We start from the raw sequence: 17,482 nt of genomic DNA, 5'->3' as shown, positions 1-17,482 counted from the left end.
GCCCCAGGAACAGAACAGGTATCAAATTCCATTTTAAAGCAGAGTGCCTGTCAATCGATGAAAGGGGAGTAGGTGCAGAGCATTTTTTCAACTGTCAGAACCAGGGTTTTCTTTAAAACAGCCAGATCTGACAGTCCAATTAAATCAAAGCACAAAAAAAGACAGCAGAGTTTTTTACGCTTCTTAAAACATTATGGTACTGTCTCCATTGGAAAAGTACTGTAATGCATGTAAACAATTACACAATGGTGGTCAAAGTAAGGTTCAACTTACCTTTGCAGGGCAGATCACTATGGTGAATCACTGCATTAAAAACACGTCAATGTACAATTCAACATCGAGTAGATAGTGATGCCTGAAGATGTTGAAATATTTTACACTTACCTTTCAGAATGTTCCCAATTCCTCAGCAAGCTTTCCATTTTCTTCACAAACTCTTAAACCTGCCGTACATTTCATGGACTACCAAAACTCTGCACCACCAGACAGAAATGGTGTGTGGGAGGAAATCCAATTTTTGCACCCCAGTTAAAATGGGGGACCTGACTGCAGCAGGGGCAAGTGTGCGTTCTTGCGCACTAGGCATTCTGACCTGCAAAAAGGCCAGAGGAAAACGGCGCAAGGTCGGTAATGCAGAGGAAAATTGGATTTCTCCAAAAATAATCCAAGTATGGCCATTCATGCACCAAAAACCCCTCCGCAGCCAGGCAAAAATTTGGCCCAAGGTTTCATTCTGTACTCCCACCAAGACTAAAATATCTTTCCTCAGGTGTGGTGCCAAGAAATGCTCACATGCAAGGTAAAAACAGCTTGGACCAGTATTCTTATTTCTCAATTTTTACTGTTTTTTCGTTCTGGGCACAGTACTCCACATGTGGTCTAATCAGGGCTTTGTATAACTGAAGCATGACTTTTAGCTACACCCATGCATTCTGTTCCTCTTGATATAAAGGTCAGCATTTCATTAGTCTTTTTGATTATCTTCTGTTCATTTTAATGATCTGTACACCCGGACTCCCAAGTCTCTTTGGACCTCCATTGTTTCTATTTTTCACTATTTCAAAAGTACCCTGTTCTACCCTTTTCAGTTGAATGGTCCTTTCACTGAGTTTTGCCCATTCACTTTGTCTATAAATATCTCTTTGTAACTTTATGCTTCCATCTACACTGTATTTAAAACCACCCATCTTTGTGTCGTACCTTCAGGCCTCAGTGTGCTGCATTCAGAAGTTGGCAGAGAGATCACTGAGGTTGGGGTAGAAGAGGAGTAGTAATCAAGATAGAGATAGTTTTCCTTTTTTGAATTGTCAGGCAATAGGCTGGCTTCCTCTGCCACACCAGCAGTACTCATTTGTTTCAATGATAACGTTCCTCTCTTGTTTGTTACTGTAATTTAAGTTTGTGGAAACTTGCAGGGCTGGATTTTCCTCGGTTATAGCACTTTGTAGCAATGGAAAATGAAAGGAAATGAGGTTGGGTAGGTAGCCTATCGCTAGATCCCCACATCTGCTAATATCACGGCTACTTCCTGATTGCCCAGCAGCGATCTCAGCTGTCCAAACCCATACTGTCCCTCTCCCCCTGTACTTGAGATGGTGGGAAGCAGGACATTTGCAACTAGATGAATTCCCTGTTCCCAGTATTCACAGCCAGGAAATCCAGGGATTGCCTGGAGAGGGGTGGTACTACAAGCAACCTTGCTGCCCCAATTGTTGGAAAGAGAGGAACTAATCATGGCCTTCCTTCACTTTGTGTTGGCCCAAACACTTAATGCTTAAAGGCCTTGTTCAAGTCAAAGGCCTTCAATTTAAAGTTTCCTTAAATCTTTGGAGAGCTTTTGCCCCTGCTGATGTGGTACTATGGCAGATGTCCTCCTATAGAGTAATTGTATTTTCTCAGGCAACAGCAATGCGTTTCTTTTTCATGGTAGGTGTTGCACTGGGATACCCCCCAAGCATACTTAATCATCCCCAACCCCAGAGACTGGTTGTGGTCAAAGCCACAACCTGTGGTGCAGCAAGGTCGAAGCAGCAAACTCACCCTGAAGGAATATGCAGGCTACAATCTCACAAAATATGTAAAATTACACTGGCTATTCCAACTGACGATCTGGTGATAAAACCACAAAATGTAATCTTATTTATGTACAGTGAAATAAAAGTGCTGGACCACATTCATCAATGTCCACCTCAAATTTGGCGACAGTCTTCCATGCAATCAATGCTATGGATCAATATCCAGAAGTGTCTCCTAAAGAGAATTACTGCTTTTGATCTTATACGTTTAGCAATTTGTGTGCCTAGAAAAAATGAAACTGATAAATTTCATAATACATATAGAGCTAAAAAGGGAGGCAAAATGTAATGCTGATTATTTATTTAAAAAGAAAAAAAACAAGTGGAAACTTTACAACCCTGACCCTTTTTAGTTTGTCACGAGGGAACAAGGTATCAGTGGAAATAAAAGTAGAAAGCTGCAGAGTAGAGTGCACTAATTAATAGTTCAAACATGTTGGAATGATTTTTCTCTCTGGATGCCTCTCAGGCTGGAGGTGTGCTGTGACTGTGAGGGAAGAAATGCCACAATTTTCCTGGCTGGGGAATTTGCATAACCTGAGCAAACTCTCAGGGTATGGCCACCACCTGACAGGGCTTTGTAATGGAACTTAGGAGGCAGAAGCAGGTGCCATCCTGGCCATTGCCATTGAGGACCCCAAGATAATTTTGCTGTGTTCCAATATTGCTTCCCTAACCTACCCAAAAATCCTCAAGCCCCCAAAGATCTTCTGGTCTCCGCCATCAGGTTTCTTCTGTTTAACTTCTACTCAGGTGCCAAATGGGCAAAGAGGAAAGTTAGTGGAAAACCAATATGCTTCATCCTGCCTCACATTTGTGCTCATGCTGCAGGCATAAGCTCAGTTATGTCAGTTTGAGGATGCTTGCAGAACCTGGGAAGCATTTTGGGAGAAGAGACTTGACACAAGTGGCTAGATTTTATGAGGTGCTGCGATACCCACCGCTCTTGGCTAAAAATTTGGGGGGAGGGAGCCTGCTCACCCTGCAGCAATTTAATACTGGGAGCAGCATTAACTGCTGTAAGGCGAGGCTTCCACCCTTTCTTCGGATGGAAGTCCTGCCTTAAAGAGCTGCTGGCCAATCTGTAGGCCACACTTTAGTCCAGAGTGGTCACCATTGCTGGGACTACAGGCTGTCCCACCATGTCAAGGAGCCCAAGTAAGTCAGGGGTTGTGGATCTGAGCCAAGTTGGTGAGAGGGTTGGGGAGCTGGATTAAAGAGGCTGGTAGGGGGGAGATGGGGGCAGTTAAGTTGAGGGGGATGGATTGACCTCTATATTGGCCCAAGCACTTGGCCACCACTGGACTTTATGCATCCCTACCGCCTTCAAACCCACTGGCTGGGGAGCATAAAATACAGCCCAAAGGATCTCTGCTTCTATTCTTTCTTTGCTGCCCTTGGGAACGAAGCCTATGACTACCTGGAGTTTTCTCCACATTGAGCCCAGAGGCACATGTTACTTGGATGCAATCTAAGCACGTAGTTTTTTTAAAAATTGGAATTTTGGGGAACATCTGTAATTCACTTAATGTAATGGCCTGAATCTTCTGTTCACGGTCAGAACCCATGGGGAGAATTTTCCGGTCGGCGAGCGGGGGCGGGGCCCGCTCGCCGACGCAAAAAATGACATGCGGTGACGTCGGGCAAGCATCCTGACGTCACCGCGCGTCATTTAGATTTTCAGTTCAGTAGGCGCGCAGCCGAGTCGGCTGCCTGCCTACCGAAATGTCAAAGGCCTATTAAGGCTTGTTTAAAACTAATTAAATCAATTAAATCAGCTGCCCGTCCAACCTTCAGGTTGGCGGGCAGGCGAAGAGCCCAGGCAGCCTTCGCAATTTTCTTGGAACCTCATCCACAGGCGGGATGAAGTTTCATTAAATGTTTATAAATTAAATACATTTTTAAATTAATGTTCCTTGACATGTCCCAGCTCATGTGACACTGTCACATGAGGGGACATGCCTTAAAATATTTTCAGTTCTTTATTTAAATGTTTGAACCTTAAAGAAATCTCCCTGAGGCACCTCCATGCCTCAGGGAGATTCCTGCGCTCTTTCGCGCACATGCCGCAGGCAGGGAACCCGCCCCCTCCCCCTGCCAGCACAGGGAGCGCTCAGTGCTTCCGGGCGAGTGTCATGCTAGGCGGGCCTTAATTGGCCCACCCATGTAAAATGGCGGCGCGCACCCGATCGGCCGACGGAGGGGAAAATTCAGCCCCATATTTCCAACCTTGAACAAGCAAAAGAATACATAGTTACCTTCCTCCGATATCCCAGTCTTCCGATGGAGGATTCTGTCAAACTGACTCAGTGCAGTGAAGTTCGGAGGGAACAGTGGAGAGAAACCGCTGCTCCTTTTTATGGCACCAGCTGCCATATTCTAGTATTTGGAGTTTAAATGCCCCAAAACCTCTTTGAAAAGCTACGGAGAGAAGGTAAGTGTGTAAGGAGGTAGGGTGGATAAGGGGGAAGGGTGGGTATGGCAAGTGGGTAAGAGGGTAGGGTGGGTAAGGTAAGTGAATAAGCTGGTAGGGTGGTAAGGTTGGGTCAAATCGGGTCGGGTCGTGGGTTGAGTTGGGCAGTGGGGGCTAGACAGGGTGGGTTGGTGGGACCGTCCGTGGGGAGGGGGGAGTCAGTGTGAATGATTGGTGGTGGGGAGGTTTCTGTTGTATATTTATGCAGGTGTTAGACCAGGTTTTAAGCTGTCTAATATTTCCTGTGTAACAGTTCTGGTAAGTAAATCAGAGCTGTCTGAAGTCTCTGACTTTAACTCAGAGTTGGAGACTTTTTCCAAGGGTCCTGGGAAGCAGTGGAATTACCCATTGGAAGTTCAAACTTCCTGGGCAATTTCCATGGAGTCATTGTGTTGGGATTTCCGAGGGGACCCATTGCATATTTTGGGGGTTACGTCTGGTCTTCAGAGATCTGGGTCAATATGTCCAAGCTCCTCGACCTTTGATGGCTGTCCATCCAACATTTTGACCAAATGAATCTTCACCGACAAAACTTGCCAAGCTCCCAATTCCCTAATGCAGTGTTCTCCAATTGCACTTGTTTGGAAGCTCTTCACAATGCAACCAGATTTTTGGTTGTGGCAGAAAGAAAAATAATTCTTCAGGGGCAGAATTATTCCGAGAGCGGGGTTTTATGATCTTTGCTGCCCTGCAGACATTTGATGTTCCAAGGAGCGTTAATTGGCAAGAAGCGGGACTTCAGCCCCTCAGTTGGATGGAAGACCCACCTCAGAGAGCTGATGGCCAACCTGGAGTCCCAGCAGCACCTCTGGGAATGATGGTCATCACTGGGGCTACAAGCAGTGCCCAGAGTCAAAGTGCCTGAGCCCCAGGACACAGGAAAGTTCAGGGCCTCAAGGCGAGGAGATAAGGGGAGGGAGCACTTGGGGGTCCTAGACCTTGGGGGTGGGGGGGTTTCCGATCTTGAAAGAGGGCCAGGACTGGAGGCATCTCCCCAACCTGCCCAAGGTCCAAACTGGATAACCTGCCTGGCTTCAACCCAGTCCCTGAATCTCTTGCACTGGGGCGGGAAGAAGCCCTGAAGTGGGCATTATCTGGCCACTTGAGAGGTTCAATTGGGGCAAGGGCAGGCTGGCCATCCTAGGCCTCCCACTCCATCCCCCCACCACACCCATAAAATTGCAGACAGGTTGGGGGTGGGAAGAAGGGTAATAAGAAAGCCACCTGGGAATTTTACAGGATCCTCCAACTGCAAAACCGCTGAGGTGGGGCCCATAACATTCCGCCTCAGCTTTATTATTGCAATTTTTGAGTGCTTTCTATTGATTAATCCTTAGTGACATTTGTAATGTATTTTCTGACTATTCTAATGGCTTTTTGTAGCATAGTACAAGTCACATTAAAAATTAAAACATTTCTCCGAATATAGGTCCTTAAGTATCCTATGCCTGATGTGCATAAGCAATGATTAAATGAGTTGAAATTTAAATTTCCATATTTAAAGAAGAAATATGTGAGCAGAATCTTGTTGTAGCAACAGCTGTCCCAGCTGTAGGGCTAGAAGTGAGCAGGACTTCTGCCAAAAAGCGGGATGGCGAGCGACAGCCAAATTACTGTGCACAGTCAAATGACTCAGCCAATTGTCTGGGGTGGGGTGGGCAGCAATTCGCCCACCCTGCTGTTACCTGAGAGTGGTTGAAAGTCTGGGCGACGTACTCAAATGGCACCAGGACATTCATGTCCTGCAAACATTATTATGCCTGTCAGAGAGGAGGATTTTGAACTTGAACTGCTGCCACCCCATCTCAAACCTGTCACCTCTCGACCCCTGGAGCTGCAAGCCATCACCCTGTATGCTCCCTCCATCACCCTCGACCCTCCCTCCATCACACTAGCCCTGTCTTTTGTGATACTCGAGCAAACCACCGTCACCTTGATGAACCTTCTTTCCAGAGCTGACTCTGGCACCCTGGACCTGTCCCCATTTCTCTTAACCCACTAACCATCATCCTCAATGGTCCCTCTATCACCCTTGACCTGCCCTCAGTTACCCTCGACTCTCCCAACCTCGCCACTGACCTGCTCTCAATTACCCTTGATCTCACATCTATTATCTTTTGCTGTCTTCAGTAAAAATTGACTTTCCCTCTGTTGTCCAGCTCCCTCCCTCTGTCCCCCTCAAACCTTATTAGGGCTGCCATAACCTAACCTCTCTCCCACAGAGGGCCATGCCCTGACCTTCCTCAACAGCTGCCAGCCTCCTCCCCACTGGTTCAACAAAGTTTCCAGTACAAGGAAAGCAGCTTCTGCTCACTCTGAATCCACCAGGAAGACTACCTCACCTGCTGCATGCCACCTTTAACCAGTCATGAATATGAAGGGATGTCTTTCTCATTTGCTGATGACTTAATCACAAAGGTACAATTTACTTTGGCTACCATTTGTTATTATGAGTGTGTGCAACACGATAATGCATTAAAAATAGGTTCTCACCACTTGCCATTGGAAACTATGCTCCATCATTATCCGCCGCCAACTTACTTCCCAACGTTCATCCCACTGTCGGGAAGCTGACATTTTTGCTATGTTGGCACTTTTTTCCAAAATTTGCTCAAGCTTGCATTTGTATGGATCCATCCTGTGCCTCTGCACCCTCAACTCTTTGCACATTTACGCCATTTGTCCCGACCTTGTCCCATGGATAATCTTCTACAGTCCCTGTTTTCTTTTAATCCATTTGCACGTGGCTCATCTACTCTGTCTCCCTAATCGATGTATCCGTTGGTTCTCTTCTTCCACCCATCCTCTATTTCCAAACTAATTAAAATATCTGCTTGTCTTTTAGCCTTAGCTGTGCTAGTGAAAACATAACTATCCAGAATGTAATCAACCATCTTTTCTCTTCACAATTGTGGACTGACTTTATTTTAGATTTCCAGTGTTTGCAGTTCTCCTTTTTGCTTTCCCACTATCCCACTACATGTTAATTATTCTTCTAGTTTAAAGAGTGAGTCTCACATTAAATTATTTTTGTCTGAAATTAGCATTTATTAACCCATGAATAAAATAAATTAATGTAAAAGGGGTCTATCACTGAACAGTGCCCCACTCCACAGCAAATACACACATACATACACAATTGTCCTTCATCTTTGGTAAAACAGAATCTCTTTTGATACTATCTGTCTTTCTTTACATTGTCACCAAAGGTTGCATGTTATTTGCTGTGAAGTCTTTCATGATACATGTCAATGTTGAAGAGAAGGGTTCCTGCTCTCTTCTAATGGCTGCATTGCACTGCTTGGGTCCTAAGGGTATAGCACAGTGGGACAGACAAAGTTAGCATTGCTTGCACAAACAATTACTGGCATAACCCCTTGCTACTAAATTCTGTAAGAATGAATAGGCAGGATGTCAAATATCGTTGGAAGTGTCAACATCTGAAGATTGTGTTTTACCTTATGTTGCTTTGCAATAAGTTGTGCTAACTTTTTTTTCAAAAGCATGCTCTTCAAATTGTGAAATTTAACTATATGTGATTAAGAAGAAAAAAACTATGTAAATAAAATATACTGTTGGACTGTGCTTTCATGTAAGCATTGGTAAATATTACAAATGGTTTGAAATCTGACACTGTAACGAACAACAACTGGAGATATTTTGGTATGGTAAATATCCACACTGGTGCAATTTGTATAGAGGATCTAATTTTGTACATCATGTGAAATTGTTCTGCCTTATGGATGACATAAACCATGGCATAAATATACTCCTGAAAAATTCTACGGTGCTCTTATAGTCTTGCACAGTGCTGACAAAAAGGTCACCAATCGCACAGATAATTTTATTATTGGAATTCTGAGTTTACACTTCCCTCTCCCTCTAAGACTCTAGCAAGCGAACTGTTTCTCCTCTTGACCCCTGCTGACTTTCGTTTTACAAATGATTTTTGGTGTCACGTGTGGTTAAATGCTGCATCAACATCAAAATACTCTCACGTCTAGCATTTGGTTTTGGGTCCATATCTGAACTAAGAAGGTAAGTGGTTCTGGCAGAACCCAAACTGAGCATCCATAAGCAGGTTATTAGTACGTAGCTATCATTTGTTAACACTATTGCTGATTCCTTCCACCACTTTACTGATGATTGGTTTAAGGTTGACATAGCGATAACTGACCAGACTAGATTTGTCCTGTTTGCTTTTATGATGTGGTTCAGACAAACATTTTCCACATTGTTGTTAAGTGCAATAGATGCATTGAAAAAGCTTGGCTGGGGGCAGCTAGTTTTGGTGGGCAGCTGTTCAGCACAATATTCAGAATGATGTCAGCGCCCATTGTCTTCACAGTATCCACACATGCAGCCATTTTTTAATGTCAGAAGGGGTGACCCAAATTAAGCCACTGGCTTCCATAAGAATGGGGCCCCAGGGGAAAGCAAAGTAGGTTAATTAGGCAATCATATGCTGGATTCCACCATGGTTGAGGATATTCATGGGGCCTCTTCTGTCTGTTAGTTGCCCCTGCACCAATCCAGCTTTCTAAGAGGAGTGATTTGACAACTGACAGTTGCAACATATGTTTTGCCAGTATGGCTCATGATGTCTCCCCACTCACCTATACTTGCTGGAGTTTGGAAGGATGAGAGGAGATCTAATTATGGTATATAAGATGCTAAAGGGGATAGACAAAGTAGACATGGAGCAGATGTTTCCCCTTGTGGGGCATTCTAGAACGAGAGGCCATAGTTTTAGGCTAAGGTTGATAGATTTAAATCTGAGATGAGGAGGAATTACTTTTCTCAAAGGGTCGTGAATCTGTGGAATTCACTACCTCCGAGTGTAGTGGATGCCGGGACGCTGAATAAATTCAAGGAGGAGATAGACAGATTTTTAATTAGTAACGGGTTGAAAGGTTATGGGGAGGGGGCGGGAAATTGGAGTTGAGGCCGAAATGAGATCAGCCATGATCGTATTGAATGGCGGGGCAGGCTCGAGGGGCTGAATTGCCTACTCCTGCTCCTAGTTCTTATGTTCTAACACTTGAGATGCAAAGGTGCTATACAACAAGCACAAGAGTACTGTTTGAGCAGGTCTTTAGCATGAGTGGCCATCCGTGCAGGACTCAAAGGATCAACAGACATCAGTGCAAAAGATTGATTAGGAGAAGCAACAACATTTGCCCCTGAGGAATAGGACTACTGGCACCATGAGAACAGTGACAATAGCTGATTGATGACTTATTCATCAAAACTGCTGCAATGGGACATTTGTCACTTGTTGAGTGTAATACTGTCTATTTTCTAGAATTCCTACTGATTCCTTGAATTTCATCATTAACTTGTGAAGATCAGCACGTACAGATGTCATTTGGGGTTTGCAAAATAGGTATGGACAACATTAGGTTCTAATTAATGAAAGCAGATCTTTAACTCTAATATGCAGTTTTCCATGCATGTGTCTGGTAGCACAGAAATTGTGATGTGGGAAAAAGGCATATTTATATGAAAAAATTGTGTCTATTATTGTGGAAGCTTGTTCCATTGTCTGGATAATTGTAAGGTTTTTACTATCTGTACATATAGAACTATGATCTTTTGCTTCTTGCGCTCTTTTTCAAAACTGATGCATTACTACCTCTATGTTCTGTGACACTGGGCCATTACCAGGCATTGATAGCTGTGAAATCCTCCTATCTACTTTTGTCTCTAACTGCCACAAGGCTGAGTCGGCATCGTCAATCTCAAGAACTACTGGAGATATTTTCATCCTGACTCATTCCACTGTTACCTGCACAGGGCTTGTTTTTTTTTGTATGGGATTTTCAAAGCAGTACTACACAAGACTTCTAATGGAGCCGACTGACATAATGTACCCTTCACATTATTCAGCATCTCTGTTCAAATGGAGGCTTACTTCCTCAGGCCTCTCAATGGGATTGAAGGCTTCTATCTCAATAGGATCTATTCCTAGGAAGATTTAAAGGCTGATAACTCAACTAAATGGACAGTAGGATTGCCTTTCAGAATCACTGCCCTCTCTTGCATTCTAAGTTAGCTCAGCCTAGCAAGGAAAAAATATTCTGTTTTCATAAGTGGTACTGATGAAGGATGCACAAATGTTACTGTTAGTATTGTTGTGAATATCTAATTTCATAATTTATGTGTTTTAGAGGGGGTTAAAGTGTTAGCAAAGATAAATTGAAACATCTGATTGAGAAACTGATAAACAAGTAAGTGCAATTCAAACAGACCTGGGGTAATTACATTTTAAAGGGTAATCTAACATTTATTAATGAGGTCAGAATTAGGAGGGAGAAAATTTAAACAATGGATGACCTATCTTTGAGCCTTTAATAGGGATAGGAGGTCTACCATTATTTCAATAAGGGTTTTGGATTATTCATGTAGTTCCCAGATCAAAGAAGCTAAAGGCACCTTTAATAGTCTCGACAGTAAAAAGAAAAGTTTCTTGGTGGAACAAGCTAGTCTGGAAAAAGGGCCATTAACTCCATTAGAGATATACATTATTCATGTGGGTCCCAGGTTGTTTGGAAGTTAAAAGATAATTAGTTTACATTTCTGTTTGGAACATCCCAAGTATACCACATTGCTATGGAGATGGGCTGTTGAGGTTAGGGAATTTCCTTTGCTTAATTTATTAGTGTGTGTTTTTTGCTCACAGAAGCAAAGAGAGGCAGTTGCAGCTTTGGTCTTGTATAGTTTGCAGTTCACAGGGTTCAAGAAGCAAAAGAGATAAATGTTAGCCAGGCCTTCACCTTGAGCAGAGAAAATATAAACTCCATCATTCACTGCATGGAATGAAGGTGGGAACTTGTGATAAGTTTAGAGAAAGAATTCATGAGGGAGAAAGAGGTGGAAGATTTGCTTAGCTTAGAGCTAGAGGAAGAAACTTGCAATAACTCTCACAATGAAAACAAGCAGCCAGCTTGAAGAAGCCAAAGAGAAAGAAAGTTTGCCAGGAGCTGTAAAGCAGGAGAATAGAACTATTAGAAACCATGGATGTTTCTAATTTTCTGTTTAAGTCACTGTTCAGCAATTGCGAGCGAAGCTCAGATTCAAGCTAAAAATACCAGACCTTAGAAGGCAGCTTTGGAAAAGTTTGGTGTTGGTCCCAAGAAAGTGAATAATCTTCAAGAACCTGATAAAGAACCAAAGGCTTTCTGGGAGGAGCCAAAGTGGAAAAGGGAAGGTTGTGTTGAGGATTTTAGTCTGAAGTACCTGTGGTGTTTTATTGTGCTTTTCAATGTAAAGTATAAGTAATTACCTAAGACAGTGTTAAATTAGTACTACCTGCCTTGTTTAGTGGAGTTAGTTTTTATTTAAAAATGTGAAATCTTGTGGCGTAATTTCTTTCATTTGATCACTGGTCTTTAATGTTTCCCTTTAAATGTTAATGGTCTCTACAGGGATCGTGACAATATAAACGGATAAGTCATTTTTTAATCGATAGAGCCAGAAACATTACAACACAGAAGGAAGACAGATTTTTTATTAGAATCATCCAGACCTATGCCATTGTTCTCCTTTCTCCCCATAGCTCTTTATTTACCTCTAATTCAACTGTTTATATGTTTATATACCCTTCCCTTAAAAGACATAATTGCTTTAACTACTCTATGGCAAAGCCTTTTATAGCTCAACAAAGCTACATATTAAAATCACATCTAAACTCCCTCCTAGTGGCAGATCTAAGTTGATAATGCCTTGTCACTTAGCATTCACAATAGTAGGCACATAACCTGAGAATGATTTCAAAATAAATTAGATGGAAGTCTATGAAAATAAATTCAGCAGGGGCAGATAGGAGTAGGCTTGACTCTTGGGCAGCTGACTGGCAGAACACGCAGGGTGGGCCAGCAGAGTGATCCGAGCCATTTTGATGGCCAAAAGTGAGCTGCACACACTGAATAGACATCCAGTTCAATGGGTGACCAGTGAAGAAATTGCCGACTTGAACACAGAACAATTTGGCAATCAAGGAGGTTCTGACTAGACAGGGAGTGGGGTGTAAGGGGATGCAGGGGGAGGTCAGGATGGCAGTGCCTCAGTATTCATGTAAAGCATGGAGCTACACTCCACCACAAAAATGAATGTCATAGCTCCAAAGTTTGGACATTAGAAAGGCATACCACAAAAAATAGATAGGTGCTATGACTGCCCATTAGAAGACCCTTTTCCAAGATGATGACTGCTAGAGCGCCAGTGTTAACATGGCGTTAAATAATCCAATGCCATTTGCGAGTCATGGGACGTAGATCAGATGAATAAACTTAAAATTATGGCCCAATTAGGGTAGATTTTTGGCCTCATTTATCTTGGTGAAATAAAAATCAGGTGGATTCTATAACGGATGGGTAGACCATTCCACCTGACAACCACACAGGCTGTGAAATTTTATTTACATCAGTTAAACTCAAATCTGTATTCTGGGTAACACTTGGGAATGAATTGAAGTGTAGAAAACTTGTACTTTTTAGAGTAGTTTTGTTACCATGGGGTATCAGACATAAACCTGAGGAAATGAAATGGAGGAGGAAACCTCAAAAATTTATATAAGTAACTGGATGCTGAACTGAATCAATTGAGATGGGGTGAATGCTATTATTTAACCGGAAAAATGTTGTGACTCCCCAACCAGAGGGAATAGTCTTTTTCATCCTACAAAAAGGCTTCATAATTTAAAATAAACTTCCATTCAGTCTAACCTTAGTGTTCTCTCCTCCAGTGGAAATAGTGTGACTATATTGTTTCTCCTCATAATTACAGTTTCTTGTCCCTTGCACCATCTCCATAAATCCACACTACATTTTAATGGCTTTTTAAATTTATTTTTCTATAATGATTGTCAAAACTGCACAGACTGAAACTGTGGACCAATCATATACACATTTATCATAACCTATTTGCCCTTATACTCTGTGCCACAATTTACAAAACCCAAAAAGTTTTTCAATGACTTAGGAACTCTGTCCAACCACATCAATCAGCGCCTTTTTCATTGACTATTTACTGACATGCCTTGTTTTTCTCTCAAAATTCACTAACATCGGCTGTTTTGCATTAAACTGCATCATTCACTTGTCTGCCCAGTTTACTGACTAGTTTATGCACTCTTGAGTGGTAGAAATTGGTCCTCAGTACAGCCATTTTCCAGGTGGATAAAAATAATCAATTTTGCAGGGTTGTGCCTCAAAGTCATCTGAACAGTATCTGAAGCCATAATTTTCAGGCATGCCAGACAGCCCCCGTAATTAATTCTTAAACCACTTGCACAGGCAAATACGAAGTCTAATGTCTGTTAAAGGATCCCTCAAGAAAAACTGATCAGCACTACGGTCAGTGGGTATCACTTCGGTAGGATTGCTGTATTTTAAGAAGTGGCCATCACCAAAAATATTTTCTTTCTTTGGTTCTTTCTTTCTTTGTTTATCTTCCAAAGACTCAGGAGGAGCAGGAGTGCTCCTTTCAGCTCTACAGTATTTTTGACATTGCCATCGAGATCACCTCTGCCCCTTGCAGGACTTATGAGAGTCACCTCCAGCAAAATAGCAGACCCAAATTTCATCTCCAACTTTAGGCAAGCTGTCTCTGGATGCAAGACAACTGCCAGTAGCTCTCTGATATGATTAAAATGAGACCCAAGGCTAAGTTTTGAGTGAGCCTCAGGCTTCCAGCATCTGGCACCTGCTATCAGCACATTGTATATTTTAACCCCAAAAATGAGCTGAAACTAATTTCTACTTGGAACTCTTTCAAAGTCCACTTCAATATTTGCCAAACTTCTTCCTTCTATTATTTTAACAAATTTTAGTATTGTGTTTCTAATGCCCAAGTCAAAAACACTTACGTATATTGAGAACACTGACCACCGAAAATCACTTCTAACCATTCTCCAATCTGAGAAACGTCAATTAACCCTAAGCTTTTGTTTCCTGTCGATCAAGCAACATTTTATTTATTCACGATGCAATATTTCCATTTTTATACCACGCATTTTTTTTTCAAAGTCCCTATCGAGACACCTTTTCAAACACCTTCTGAAAATCAGCATACTGCACTTACTGCATTCCTGTTGTCTATTGAATTAGTCACTTCTTCAAAAGGAAACTCAATTCAGTTTGTCCAGCATGCCTTGCTTTCAACAAATCCTTGTGATTTCCCATATACATCTATTAGCTCTCAAATGTGATGGCCTGAATTTTTCCCTTGTCGGGTGTGCACGATCGGCAGAAAACAGGACCCCAATCGTGATTGGCCCCCGATTGCGATTTCACACTGGCTGGCTAATTAACGGCCAGCCAGCGTGAAACATGCGCTGAAAAGCTCAGCATTGCCGGGTGGGGACGGGAAGTGGGCGGTGACGATGTTACCGCGTGAGCTGGTGAGCGCTTCCACTGAGCTCCCTGAAGGCAGACAGATGCCTCAGGGAGCTGCAGACCTCCAAGTAATATAAAAAAGCACAAAAGTGCTGCTAAAATGTCCATGCAGCACAATCAAGCACCTGAAAGCATGCCTCATAAAAATGCTATCCCCAGATGTTTCTTTTTATTTTATTTCCTAACGGAGATTTCATCCTGCCCTTGGATGAGGTTCCATCAGAAATGTGAAGGATGCCTGGCTGATTGGCCTATCTGCCAACCGTAAGGTTGGATGGGCCGTGATAAATCGCGTTCAATTGCATCGTTAATGGGCTTAATTGCCCGCTTAATTGTTGGCGGGCACTCTTACGACTGCTGCGCACGTCTGCCACGTGAGTACATGATGATATCGGGATGCTCGTGCAACATCATCTCATGCAGTTTTATGCCCGATCGGGTTGGGCGCGAACCTGCCCATGGGACGTAAAATTCTGCCTATTCTAAAAATTTGTCCAAATCTGATGTTTCACAAATAGCCTATCAGTTCTTGGATGACACATGTCATAATTAACCTGCTGTACCAATCATGCCAATATATTGTATACAATTTCAAACAAAGGATTTGACTGAGAGTGAGTACACACATTTTTCCCATATATTCCCCTATTATTCATTTCCAGTGTGATATGGTAGCCTAATGGTAATGCTCCTGAACTAGTACTCCAGAGGCCGGGACTAATGCTCCAATGGTGTAAGTTCAAACATCACAAGAGCAGCTGTGGTAATTTAAATTAAATTAATAAATCTGAAAATCATTAATAATGATCATGAAAAGATTGTCATAAAAATGCCCTTCAGTGGAGGAAATTTGCCATCCTTACCTGGTCTGGCCTACATGAGTCCTCAACATTGACTCCAGATTGCATGAAGTCTCATGGCATCAGATCAAACATGTGCAATAAGACCTCCTGCTAATTACAACCTACCAACTTCCCTCAACTGATGAATCAATATTCCACCATATTCAACATCACTTGGAAGAAGTACTGAGGGTAACAAGGGCACAGAACATCCTCTGAATGAGGGACTTCAGTGTCCATCATCAAGAATGGCTTGATAACGCCACTACTAAAGAACATATCTGCCAGAGCGAGCCTGCTGCAGGTGCTGTGTGAACAAGTAGAGTGAATCAAAACCTACTCGGCCTCATCCTGTGGTAGCTGCACCTGTATTGGTAGGAGTGACCATTGCGCAGTCACTGTAGAAACTAAGACAATACTAACAGAGAAAACCCACCATCATTCTGTGTTGCACTACCATCGTGCTAACTGGGATAGATTTAGAACAGATCCAACAGTTCAAAGCTGAGGACCAATGAGGCACTCAGTACCATAAGCAGCAGAATTGTATTCAACCACAATCTGGAACCTTGTGGCCTGGCATTTCCCACACTCTACCATTACTATCAAGTCAGGTGACCAACCCTAGTTCAATGAGGAGTCCAGTGTAGCATGCCAGGGGCAGCACCAGGCATACATGAAAAAATGAGATGTCAACCTGGTGAATCTACAACATGGACAACATGCATGCTAAACAGTGCAGCAGCATACAAAAGACAGAGCTAAGCAATCCCAAATACAACAAATCAAAGCAGAGCTCTGCAGCCCTGCCACATCCAGTCTTGAATGGGTGGTGGTCAATTAAACAGCTAACCAGAGGAGGAGGCTCCAGAAACATCTCTGTCCCCATTGATGGTGGAGCCCAGCACATCGTTACAGGAGACAGGGCTGAAGCATTTACAAGCATCTTCAGCCTCAAGTACCAAGTGGATTACCCATCTCTGCCTCCTCCTGAGGTCACAACCATTATAGATGCCAGTTTAAAGCCAATTTAATTCACTCCATGTGATATCAAGAAAAGGCTGAAGGCACTGGGTACAACAAAGGTGCTGAGCCCTAACAACATTTTGGCTGTAGTACTGAAGACTTGTGCTCCAGAACTAGCCATGCCCCTAGCCAAGCTGTTCGAATACAGTTACAGCACAGGGATCTACCTGATGATTTGAAAATTGCCCAGATATGTCCTCTCTACAAAAAGCAGGACAAATCCAATCTGGCCACTGTCCCATCAGTCTATTCTCTATCATCAGTCAAGTGATAAAAGATGCTAACAGCAATGCTATCAAGCGGCACTTACTCAGTAATAACCTGCTTACCAATGCAGATTTGGGTTCTGCCAGGGCCACTTAGCCCTAGATCTCATTACAGCCTTGGTCCAAACAAGGACAAAAAAGCTGAATTTCAGAGGAGGGATGAGACTGACTGCTCTTGACATAAAGGTAGCATTTGACCAAGTGCGGCATCATGGAGGCCTAGAAAAACTGAAGCCAATGGGAATCAGGGGAAAAGCTCTCCACTGGTTGGAGTCATGCATAGCACAAAGTGAGATACTTGTGGTTGTTGAAGGTCAATCATCTCAGCTCCAGAACACTGCAGCAGGCGTTCCTCAAAGTAGTGTCTTAGGCCAAGCCATCTTCAGCTGCTTCAACAATGGCC

The 17,482-nt window shown here is 42.9% G+C and overlaps 1 protein-coding gene across 1 annotated transcript in view; it reads right to left on the bottom strand.

Moving 5' to 3' along the window:
* Positions 1 to 17,482, bottom strand: part of nrxn1a (neurexin 1a) — a 1,849,731-nt gene that overhangs the window by 1,325,485 nt on the left and 506,764 nt on the right. The window lies entirely within an intron of this gene.

The sequence above is a fragment of the Cetorhinus maximus genome, chromosome 14, assembly GCF_964194155.1.
Source record: "Cetorhinus maximus chromosome 14, sCetMax3.hap1.1, whole genome shotgun sequence".
NCBI lineage: Eukaryota > Metazoa > Chordata > Chondrichthyes > Lamniformes > Cetorhinidae > Cetorhinus > Cetorhinus maximus.
Note: the sequence above shows the minus strand (reverse complement) of the source record. Positions and strands in the feature narration are given on the sequence as shown.